The following is a 13,296-nucleotide window of genomic DNA, read 5'->3' on the forward strand; positions in this document are numbered from 1 at the left end:
GGTTGGGCTGGCATCCCTGCTTCTCCCTCTGCTCAATTTTTGCATCTTTCCTTTTGCTTCCTTGGTTGTGGATCACAAGAGCACTGCCTGATAAACATCCAGCACATTCAGTTCTGTCTCAAAGTGTTCTAAGAATCTCCTTCCTAAAAACCTCGACTAGGAGTAAATGGTAACTACCTCCAAGCTTCAACAGAACTCTTGAGCATCTTATGCACCAGCCGGTTATTCTGTAAAATTCATCTTCTTTTCATGATGTCTTCCTGTTCCCTTATGTCCCCAGGAGAAGATACTAGTTATAGATTTGGCCCCCCCACTTTTTTTTTTTCCATGAATACTTATCAAGCTCCTGTTTCTTTCTCCAGTGTGTGATGTGAATGTATATAGTGCATTCTTATTTGAGAAATGCCTAAATTATTAAAATGGAGGTTATATAATCTCTAAGTCTTTCCTTATGAAGTCATTTATAAATAAATATATTTACACAATTAATAAGTTACCTATCACCTTTTACATACTTAAAATAAATCATGTGCTTTATAGGTGTCTGAAGACTTTATGGTATCTCAGCAAAAATAATGTTAGTGTCTTTGAAATTAATTCTAAAAAGCTTAAAGTATATGCATTTATTCCTTTTATTTCTTATGTTCATGTTGAAATTGGCTCATTCTTCATAATAGAAGTAATATAAACCTCTCTTTTAAAGATATTTATTGCGTTTGTTCTAATTTCAGGTTGCATAATATTGTGGATTTGAAAAAAGTTTTCTTGTATTCCATACCCATTCAATCAAGTTTGCCACCAATTTTATTGAGGATATTTCTAGATTTATAAAAATTTTACTTAAAAACAGATATGTAGCTCTTGTTTTATTTTTAATTTAGCAGGAATACAACTAGTATTTCAATAGGCTGTCAACTTTGAAGAGAAACAAGTAATAAAAATAAAATAATTTAAAACAGCATTTCACACATATTAGAGTGGTTAAATGCAAGATAAATAAGTTAAAAAAAATTACAATACCAAGTTCTGGTGAGTATGTGGAGCAACAGTAACTGTCATTATTTGCTGATGGAAATACAAAATGATACAGAAACTCTGAAAACCAGTTTATGTTTCTTACAAAGCTAAACATCATCTTACCACATGGTCCAGAAATCACATTCCAAGGTGTTTACACAAATAAACTGAAAAACTTAGGCTCACTCAAAAATGTGCATGTGGATGTTATATTAATTCTATTCATAATTGAACCACACTAGAAGCAACCAAGATGTCCTTTGAGATGTGCATGGATAAATAAACTGTAGAATATATGTGCAATGAAATCTTAATGATAAAAAGAAATATGCTGCCAAGCCACAAAAAGACATATAGGAACCTTAAATTCACATTGCTTAGTGAAAGAAATCAGTCTGAAAAGGCTACCTATGATATGATTCTAAATATATAACGTCCTGAAAAATTCCAAGTTATACAGACAGTAAAAAGATCAGTGGTTTCCAGGGTTTTGGGAGGAGGGGGAAGGTTGAATAGGTGGAGCGCAGGGGGATTTCAGGGCAGTGAAGATATTCTGTATAATATTGTAATAGTGGATGCATTACATTCTGAATTTGTCAAAATCCATAGAACTGTAACTTGTAGAGTGAAGTCAAATGTAAACAAGTTAATAATAATGTATCAGTATTGGTTCGATTATAATAAATGTATTATACTAATGCAAGATATTAATAAACTGTGAGGGGGTTATGGGAACTCTGTCATATTTACTCAGTTGTTACAAACCTGAAACTATTATAAAAGGTAATTTATTAAAAGAATAAAATATATTTCCTTACCACCTCAAACATTTTCAACTATTAATATAAATTATCAAACATTTTAAGACAGATAAAATGTATACATTTTTATTATCTTAGAAATATGGAGGAAGAACAAAGAGTACAAAGTCAACTACAGCCCAATGTGGATGGCAAAATTGCTTTACTTATGATATTTGAAGGGGGTCAGAGCATTCTATAAATTCAGTTGATTCTTTTGCTCACTTCCTATGTCAATTTTTAAGTAAAATATCCGTGATTTTATTGGAGAGTGTTATAAGTCTGATTTAGAGGGCAACCTATGGGAGTTGGATGGGTACCAGGGAAAGGAGAGGGACATTGTTTAGGTGGAACATAAAAATGGAAGTGCTAAAGTAGATCCAACATGCAAATGCAGGAGTTTTGCCAAATGGAGCAGGAAGCATAAGTCAATCCAACAATGAAAAGTTAGTGCAAAGCTGGCAGTATTGTAGTTATTCAGAACAGACATATTAGATTTGGAAAGCTCATGGATTTCTTTTGTCAAGCATTTGAAGGAGATGTCTTTCAGTCCAATCAGAGGGCTGAGATATATGTTTTCAGATATATAAGGGATTCCTAAGTTGTAGACTAATGAATGGCAATATTATAACCTGGAGTCTGGGTCTACTCTAGAGAACTGTGTTAGAGAGAGAGAGAGAGAGATATGAAAGGAGAGTTAGGGGCTTTGTATCCTAAAGCAGTGCTCGCCTATTTCCCAATTTTCCAAATTCAGAGGAAAGTAAATATCATGGAGCTTAGGGGCAGAATTTTTTTTTAAATATATATAATTTTTTATTGTCTAAAGTTTTACATATGTCTTCTTTTTTCCCATTTGACCACACCCTCCCCCCCCCCCCCCAAGCCATTACCACCCTGGGCAAGTCCCCACCACCCTAGTGTCTGTATCCACTGGTTATGCTAATCTGCATGCATACAAGTCCTTTGGTTGCTCTCTAACTCCCCCCCCTGCCCCTCTACAATCTGTCTCTGGATCTATTCTTGTTCGTCAAATTAGGTTGATCATTGTATACCACATACAAGTGAGATCATGTGATATTTACCTTCCTCCGACTGGCTTATTTCGCTTAGCATAATGCTCTCCAGTTCCATTCATGATGTTGCAAATGGTAAAAGTTCCTTTTTTTTTATAGCAGTGTAGTATTTCATTATGTAGATATAACACATTTTTTAATCCACTCACTAAGATGGGCAGTTAGGCTGTTTCCAAATCTTAGTTATTGTAAGTTGAATCTAAGAAGCATCCGACATAAGGAATGTCTTTGAAGTTTTCTCTTTCGTTTTAATAATTTATTTTCCTTTTACAACCCATGATATATTTGTGAATGTTTAGTGTAAGAAAATAGTGTATAGTGTTCAGTGTTGAGTAAAATGGACACTCTAGAAAGGTGTGTTCATCTTATGCAGCATTTTCACACACTTCCTTAGACAATGGTTCTGGGGTATGAGCACCCCAATTTGATAATTATGTACCTAGAGATCCTTGAGCTGCACTGGGTCCAAAAGGTGGAGGCTCACGATTCCAGTGCTCATCAGCTGTTTAATCTTACACAATGAGACTATTTCTTGTTCGTAAAGTGCAAAACCTTACCATACAAAGTTCTTGCAAGGCTGGCTGCAAGATCCAGGCTGTCACTTTAACTCTCTGGGATAATTTCTGAGCCTGAAAATTATAAGATTCTAACACTATATTTCAAAAATTAAAGGTTCTTTCACTCAGATTTGTTCATGTCAGTCCAATTTTAAAGGTATCTCCTCTGGATGAGACAGGGCGACATTTCCTAATGGAAAAAAATCTTCACAAAACTAGTTATATGACTTGAATTGTATTCCTAGGTCTACCATTTAACAACCATACAACCTTGGCCCAATAACCATGTTTCTGAGACTCAATTTTGCATCTGGAAAAGGCAGACATGTCTTTTGCCTTATCACTCACAGGGAAGTTGGGAACATGAAATGAAATAATGGGCATAGAAATACTTTTCCAAAGCTCATTCCACCATGCAACATTGCCTTAAATCCTCTTTCTAGAGTTTTATTATTTTTAAGGCAATATTGTAAAATTGCTTTCTGGGATCCTTGTATTCATAAATTGCCTTATCACCAGTTATATATCAGAGGCCTCTTTTTCCTGAGGAAAAGAATTTTGATTGCTTACTATTTCCTCCAGTTCTCTTGTTTTCAACATTGAAATGTGCTGCTGGCCCTGAAGATAAGATGTAGGGCCAACTCTTCATTACTTTCAGGTTGCAAAAATGGTAATATATAATAAGCAAAACAGCAGAGTCTAAAGTCACTTCATATTTAGCTTTAAATTTTTATTCATACTTATATGTGAATAAAGATATTACTTCTATACTGGGAATTTTCCTAAACAATAAAGACAAATAGTAATAAACTCACTATTCACATTCCTATAGCTATAGTTCTTTTTTTTAAATGTAATTTCCTACTTTCTTTTTTTATTTTTAAATTATACTTTATGTGCAATATTACATTAGTTTCAGATATACAGCCTTGTGAGTAGACATTTATAAAACTTACAAAGTGATAACTCCAATAAATATATTACCATCTGACATCATATATAATTACAATATTATTGACTATATTCTCTATGACTTTACATCCTCATGACATTCTGTAACTACCAATTTGTATTGCTAAGTCCCTTCACCTTTTTCACCTGTATCTCTAATCTCCTTCCCATCAGATAATCATACAAAGGTTCTCTGTATCTATGAGTCTGTTTTTCTTCTGCTTAATCACTTAATTCATGTTTTAGATTTCACATATAAGTGAAGTCAAATGAAATTTGTCTTTCTGTGTCAGACTTATTTGACTTAGCATAATACTCTCTAGGTCCACTTATGTTGCTGCAGAGGCAGAGTACATTCTTTTTTAGGGCTGAGTAATATTCCATTGTATACAGGGTGGGGCAAAAGTAGCATTACAGTTGTGAATATAAAAAACATGGAATTTATTCTTGTTTTATTATGCTTTCATTATTCTTTTATTTTCCATAAAAACAACTGTAAACTTACTTTTGTCCCATTGTGTGTATAAATACCACTTCTTTATGCATTCTTCTATTGATGGACATTTTGTTACAATATCTTCACTATTGTAAGTAATGCTGCAATAAACATATGGATGTATATTTATTGTTTTGGGTTTCTTTGGACAAGTAACCAGAAGTGAAGTTGCTGGGTTCTTTTCTGTCTCTTCTTATAGCCTTTGTTTTAGAGTCTATTTCATCTTATATAAGTATCGTTCCCCAACTTTTTGTTTTGATTTGTTTTGTTTCCATTTTTATGAAACTTCTTTTACCCTTTACTTTCATGCTGTGTAAGTTTTTCTATTTGTTAGTATCTTATAGATAGCATATGTAAGGGTCTTGTTTTGTTATCCATTCAATTACTGTATATCTTTTGACTGGAGCATTTAATCCATTTGCATTTAAGGTAATTGTTGATAGATATGTATTTACTAGAGGCCTGGTGCACAAAATTCACACTCCCTCTTGCAGTCCATGAGTCCTTGGGTGATGTCCAACTGAATGGGCTTGACTATTTGAGAAATGGTTTAAGAATCAGACAGGCTTTCTTGATTGCTTTGATGAATCAAGCCACTTTGAATTTCTGCAGTTGCAAGAAAATTCTGCCAACCAGCTGCTTGGAAGAGTAGTCTGAGCTTCTGAGGAAAATGCACCTTAGCTTAGGTTCAGCCTTGTGACACTCTCAACAGAGGAACTTTGTGCTCTGGTGCCTGATCCAGGGAACCTGTGAGAGAAGGATCATGAAGGTATACCTTGGAGATACTATAGGTTTGGTTCCAGACCACTGCAATGAAGTGTTGGAAAGTATGTCGATAAAGCAAATTGTAATATTCTGGTAGATGGAGGATCTATTTAAAAAATGCAACACCTGTGAAGCACTATAAAGTGAAGTGCAATAAAATGAGGTGTGCCTGCATTTTATTCTAAGCCACTAAGTGTATGGTCATTTGTTACATAATAAAAGAAGACAAATACAGGGTCTCACCTAAAATTGTAGTCAAGACATTAGCTAGGGCAGAAGACATCTGAAGTATTGACTGGGGTTGATGGATTCTCTTCCAAAGTGGCTTGCTCACATAGTTGTTGGCTCAAGGCCCCTGTTCTTTGCCTTGTGAACCACTCCACTGGGCTGTTTTATTGTCCTCAGGATGTGGGAGCTAGCTTCAGTCTCCCCAGAATAGCCTCACCTGTGGCACCTGGTTTCCTCCAGTGTAAGTGATGAGACAGAGTGAGACAGAGACAGAGATAGAGGAGAGTTTGAATATTTGGAAGCTGAACTCCTATAACATAATCATGGAAGTTTTCCCAATCTCCTACAATTTTTATTTTGCTGGAAGTGAATCAGCAAAGTCTCTCCCACTCTAAAAGAGAGGGGAACTGAGCTCCAATTCTCAAACTCCACAAGAGGAAGAGTATCAAATAATCTGTGGACTTATCTTTATATCTACCAAACTCATTTAATGTTTTGGCTCCTTAGATTTCAAATAGATCTTGGAGAAGCAGCCATTCTAGTAGTAAATTTTAGTTTCTAAAATGAGTTAAGATTGAGGTCCAGCAAAATTTTTTCATTATATGGAGACTTAGTTTCCTAAAATGTTCATTCATAAAATATGCATATTCCTAGGGTATAACAACTATTTTTATTTAGATTAACTTCATCCAAGTGAGTTCCAATAAAGTAATATTCCCATTTCAAGTGACTAACTTGTCAGAGAAGACAAGTTCACCTGCCAATGAGAATGAGGGAGGAGCAGAGTTTTAAGGGGTGGATGGAGTTAGGAATGAGAGTTCTTTCATAATCATTCTAGCTGTAGGAATCAAACTCTCACTTAAAAAAACTAAAACCCTTGGATTTATATAAATTAGTGACTACATTTTACTAGATCTATTAATTTTTATAGAGGAGAAATATATAGATATTAAAATATACTATATGTTTATTTATTGGATAAACATATAAAGCATATTACCTAAGTGAAGAATTTGCTATTTTTATTTCTTCAAATTATGGTTTCACACTAGGAAATTAAACATTTTCTGTCCCTCAGAGTTCAAGATATGTGACTTTACAGAAAATAATACATTTTTTTTTTAAATCTCTGTGCAGAACTTTATGTCTCTGGAATATAAAAGTCTGATTGTAATGCTAAATGTGAGAATTCAGGAACCCACATTCATTTATGGATGCCATTTTGTTTTCCTTAAATGCATTCATTTAAGGAAATTATTTAATAAGCACCTACTCTAAGTAGGGCAGTGTGAAAGGCACTAGTGATATCTACATGACATATATGTTTTTTCCTTTAAGAACTGTGCTCATGGTGCAATATGAGCATAAGAAGGAACACCTTGATCTAACAATGTGAATCAGTGAAAAGGCCTCTGGGAATTGGCATTTAACATGAGTCTCAGAAGCAAAGAAAATACTTTATAAGCAAATCAGTGTTGGAAAGCCATCAATCAGAGGGAAGATAGTGTGCAAATTTAAGGAAGAGGAAGGGAGGTGGAAACTGAAGTAGAAATTGCTGATAGAAAATTTGGGGAAATGTGGCTGGAGATCTAAATATTAGTTCACAGTGTCTTCAGATAATCACAAAGAAGTACTTTGTTTTGATTATACTTGTTTTTAAATTTTAAAAATGCAGGGGAGAAAAAGGGACATATGTAATACTTTTAACAATAAATAATTTGTTTTAAAAATTAAAAAAGTTAAAAGTGCATAAAGTTTGTATTTTTTTTTTATAGAGGCTGGATTTATTGTGCTATTTTAAGAACAAGGGCTAGTCCACAGTTTAACAGCATATATTTGAGTTGTTGATATTCACTTTAAATAAATAAGATAATAGTCATGAGATGAAAAGAGCCTAGAGATAAATATAGCAAAATTTTAAAACTGTAGGTATTATAAAAATTTTTTATTCTTATATTGGAAAGAGCAGTGGATTTTATATTTTTAAAGAAATTATATTTTAAATATTTAAAAGAAAAACATTCAAATATTATTGAAGACTCATTTTTACCAGATAAAATATTTGAAAATGAAAATGGATATGTCTGAGTATATCCATTTCTACTCTACACTATTCAGAATACCTTTTAGAATATATAGTTTAGATCATTAATATGCTTCTAGGCTTAAAAAAAGAATTTAGTGAAAATAGACAACATTCATCTTAAGCCATATCATTTATGAAAAATGAGCAAAACATGAAGAGTAAGACCTTGTTTCTCAGCGCACCCCCCCCCCCCCCCCCCCGCCCAAGAAGCAAAATGATTGGGGAAAGTTAAAATGAGGTCTAAGGAATGTTTCTCCCCCATTTCACCCACCAGTCTCATTAATGTGCCACATTCTTGGAAGCAATAAGCTCTGAATCAGGACCTGGCTATCCCTCTATGCACAGAGCATTTTTCTATTTCTGTAAAGATTAAATTACCATTCATCACAACTACCTTAAATTAACATCCTACTGAGATATTCAATTAAAAAATAGACTTTTAGACCTATTTTTGGTATATTCGTTTATAAAGTGACGAAATGTAACCCTCTATTGTTCATCTCCCTCATAAAACTAAATGGAGGGAATAGGTAAAAAATCTGATCCTGTGGCTGCATGCTGAACATCACCCATATCTCACCTTTAAATATAGCTTTCCTCAGGAAAGGAGCTCAACACTCTCTGAAATGCTTCTGGAATATTTGCATGTAGTATTTGGAGCTAATTTAGGAAGAGCTAGTACTTGTTTCCATCACTACCGTGAAGCATTTTTCATCTGCTCCTCAGTGGGACACTTAGCTACAAAGTGGGAGTCTGAGAGACTCAGGATTGAAAGCAAGCCTCCCACTCACCATAGGAACATCTTGATCAGTATGGGCTCTCTGAATCTCAATTCTTTCATTTACAAAATTGTGGTGAAAACACTTCTTTATAGAATTGTTAAGATGATTAGAAAACAGAGGTGGGCAAAAGTAGGTTAATTATAATAATAAATACATTAATTAGCAAATAAAAATATAAGAACAAGCTCTCTTTTGCATACTCAGAACTGTAAGCCTACTTTTACTGATCTCTGCATATATAAAAAAGCAATAGTGTTTTGAAGACTTATTTGCTTGATACATCATTAGTATTATTCTTCTGTTATTTTAATATATTATAGAGTACAGACAAAATGTCAATGATGAAGGCACTTTCTGAGAAAGTTAACTTTTTTACATGTGCTATATTTATGCCTGAATCCTTGCTCCCTTTAGTTGCCTGGCTAATCCACACTTATCGTTCAGAAGTAAGCACAAATGTCACATTCACCCTGTTAAAGTAATTTAAACATAGAGGCTATTAGACTGAGGTGGCTTTAATACCTTAGCACCTAAGTAAGCAAACTAAAACCTAAGCCACTGTAAATTTCTGCAAATAACTCAAGGTTAAGAAATCAAAACCTAAGAACAACAATTATAATCAGCCAAAAAGGCTTTCCAAAATAAAGCAACTTAAGCTGTAGTCAGTCAAATAATTTCCTTGCTTTGTTTCTTCACTTTTTCTATAAAAACCTTTCTCCCATCTCTTGTTGGCAGAATGCTTCTAACCACTTTTGGTTTGGTACTGCTCAACTGATTTGATGTTTGCTCAAATAAACTTCAAACTTTTAATATGTCTCAGTTTACTTTTTAAAAATATATATTTTATTGATATTTTACAAAGGAAGGGAGTGGGATAGAGAGCTAGAAACATCGATGAGAGAGGTACATCAACCAGCTGCCTCCTGTACACCCCCTACTGGGGATGTGCCCGCAACCAATGTACATGCCCTTGACCGGAATCAAACCTACCTAGGACCTCTCAGTCCGCAGGCCAATGCTCTATCCACTGAGCCAAACTGGTTTCGGCCTCAGTTTACTTTTTCAACATTTTTAAAGCCTTCTCTGACCCTATAGACTGGAATAGATCCCTCTGTTATGTGCTGTGATAACACATTACTTTTGTATCATTTATCACAATTATACTCATTTTCCACTTATTTTTTGAAATATCCATCAAACTGGACTGTAAACCTCTTGTTAGCAGTCACAATTTCAGTCCTTGGTCTCTAGACAACACATTTTGACAGGAAGCTCTTGATAATATCTGGCGAATACATAAACAAAACTATCAACAAGGATGTAGTAAAGAATATTTTTGCATTGAACCTAAGGAATAATTCTAGCCTTGTATGCAAACCCTTAAATATTACTTTGACTAACTTAACATGGAGAATTTCTTTTCTTAGGATTCATTTTGCATATGGAATTAGAAGACGTTACGTTATTTTATAGCTAGGAGACCTTTTGGTTTTTCACTTGTAAAATTTAAGGACAGGGTTAAGCTGCATGTAATGGGATCATCCTAGGAACAGTGGTTAAAGCAACGTAAGTAATGGTCCTCTCAAAGCAAGAAATTTAGAAGTAGGCAGCCTGGTGTCTCAAGGAGAATAGGGCTTATTTTATTGTCTTTTCTCTCAGTTTGCTCAAGATGGGTGTTGCAGAAAGAAGGGGGAAAGGATACATGTTGGCATCATATGAGTCCATTTCCCATATAAGGTGCTTTCCCAGAAATTCTTTACAGTGAATTCATTTACATCTTATTGTTCAGAAATATTATTACATGGTTTTCCATATCAGAACAGGAGTCTGAAAAATGAGATTTAGGTGAAACTTTGCCAATACCAAGACAGATTCTGCCTTACTTAAATATACTGAATTTCAATTTCTTTATGTAAAAACAAAGAAAAATAATACGGACTTTTCAAGATGTTTACTGATCATTAACAATGGACCATTGGGATCTCTGCACATGTTGGATGTTAAAATACCAACTTCATTATCCAAATAATGTGAAATAAGGTAATAACAGCTCACTGAGGTTTCTGGGTTTACTTAGAACTCAAGTCCATCTCCATGGATTATCAAACATTGAAATAATTTTGACTACCAAAATAGAATATGGATATTTTAATGTAGAAATTATCTTGACTTTTGTGTTCTGAAGGGAAAAGTATAAACTGAATTCTTTCTAGAGTATATTTGAGCTTGGTTGTTGAAGAAAGGCTGGCTTCAGATTCCTCAAATTGTGAGGGAATCTTATATACTAAAATATTAATATGCAAATTGACTGAATGGCAGAACCACCGGTGGAACTACTGGTTACTATAACCCGCACTGACCATGAGGGGGAAGACGCTCAGTGCAGGAGCTGTCCCCAGCCTACAGGCCCCAGACCAGCCAAGGTGGGTGCCAGTGGGAGACACCCTCACCCCCATCACCCTGCCAGATGCCCCATGGATCAGCCCTGATCACTGGCCAGGCCTAGGCACCCTACTCATGCACTAGTTTGGTGCACTGAGCCTCTAGTAACTAATGTGATGTCAAAGAGAAAGAAGTTTATTTGATTTAAATTTGATTATTTAATTCTACCCAATAAACACATGATAATTACCTTCTTTCTTTCTTTCTTTCTTTCTTTCTTTCTTTCTTTCTTTCTTTCTTTCTTTCTTTCTTTCTTTCAAGTACAATCTCCGTTTATTTTCCCTTCAGAGAACTTCTCTTCAGTCCTTAAAGACTTAGCTCCTTATATGGGCTTTTGTGGAGGTTGTGGGGCAGCACCCACAGATCTAAATTGGGGTGGGGGTGTTTGGTCCTGGGCTTCATAAGAATGATTCCTGTCTACCTTGCTGTGAATGACCCAGCTCACACAGTAACGTAGTTTCACATACAGCTTGGGAAGCACATAGGCGTCAAAGACACTTGATTTGGAGATGTCCCTAAGGGCTGTGGCCTCTACTATGTTTTGAATGACAAACTTTTTAATGGCCTCATCCTTGGAAGCACACCAGGCACAGTTCATGCAACTAATAGGCTGTACATGGCCTCAGCCTTTTTTTGGCAGGACCATTATTCCTCCTTTTCTTGATCATCTTGGAAATGAGGACCCGAGAGAGGCTGATAATTATCTTCTTTATGTAAAATGCTCATGAGCTATAGTAGAAGAGGAGACTTTTCCTCTGGTGTGCTGAAAGAATTTGTAAAACATGCAATACCTGACTATTTAGTCAGGGGCACTTATGCCTTTTCCCTTAGATTGTCAAATATAAAAATAAATGACAACAGCCATAATGAAATAGCTGTCTGGTATGAATAAATCAAAATTATACCTATTTTTTGTCAGATTGGCAAAAAAATAAATTTTTTGGTGTGCTGCAGAATTTTAGCAATCAATTTACATGTGCTATAAATGAAAAAGGTTGAAAATTGCTGGTTTAAAGAATTAAAAAAAATCTTTCTATAACTATGTGGAATGGACTAGAAAATAATAGGTTTTATTGTTGTTTTTTGTTGTTGTTGTTGGTTTTTTGTTTTTTTTTTACCACAGATTTTGTGTATGCACAGGCATGCTCCAGTGCAGTCTATCCTGCCAGTGTGAGAAGATAATGTGTGCTTCTCTTTGGACAATGAGATTCCATAAACTTCAGAGAATAAAGGCAAGATTTTTTTCTTCTCTCTGTCCTGTGCTCATTGCAAGGCTCTGAAATCATGGAATCATCACTTTTTGGCTTGAAAATCTCATAAAGCAGAGAAATCAGTTGCTATTTGTCCTTGGATCTTTAAGCTAAAATTGCATATGGTCTGTTTTTATGGAGTTTTTCATGAAAATACTATAAAACTTTATTCTTATGCCAACATTTTGAAGATTTTATTTTCCCATAAAATTGGGATTATACTTTCTGTTTATCTATGTTTCTGCTCAGGCATGTAGTGTGGCAGTATGTTTCTTATTCAGTCATTTTCCTTATTGTATCTCATTTCTCTAATTCTTATGTCTTACCTTTTTTGAAATGCTTTTCACGTTTCTATTTCTCCTTTATTTTCACTTCTTCGAAGTTACTGGAGGATAATGCTTTTGATTTTATTGGCAGGAAGTGTAAAATTATTTTAAAAGTTTTTTCCCCCCAAATACAATTTATACTAAAAGTTAAAGAAATATGCCCATGGACTTATTAACTGTCATATGGCCTGTGATGGATTTTAAAATATATACTTGGTAGAATACTAAGGAACTTTAGGTAGTTACCAAAGGAAAATTTGTTATTTCTGGCTGTCTTCTTCTTAAATGGTATAATCCCACTGAAATGTCTGGATGCATCATTTAATTCACACCAAGTGCCCAGCACTGTGGTTCATAAGTTTGACCTCAACTAAAGAATATTCCAGGGTGCAGTCTGGGTTCTTCATATAATGGCTTGATGGAACTACACGTGGCTTGAAGCTTCTGTGAAAAGACAGAAAGTTTAGCTTTGCTAAACTCTTTTATGAGGTTATCATGTGGCTATTGACAAACTAGGAAAACA

The 13,296-nt window shown here is 34.6% G+C and overlaps 1 pseudogene; it reads right to left on the reverse strand.

Annotated features, from left to right (window-relative positions):
* Window positions 1-11,519: 11,519 nt before the first annotated feature.
* LOC118729941 lies at window positions 11,520-11,865 on the reverse strand (annotated as a pseudogene).
* Between the last annotated feature and the right edge of the window lie 1,431 nt (window positions 11,866-13,296).

Source organism: Pipistrellus kuhlii, unplaced genomic scaffold (genome assembly GCF_014108245.1).
Source record: "Pipistrellus kuhlii isolate mPipKuh1 unplaced genomic scaffold, mPipKuh1.p scaffold_m20_p_3, whole genome shotgun sequence".
Lineage (NCBI taxonomy): Eukaryota > Metazoa > Chordata > Mammalia > Chiroptera > Vespertilionidae > Pipistrellus > Pipistrellus kuhlii.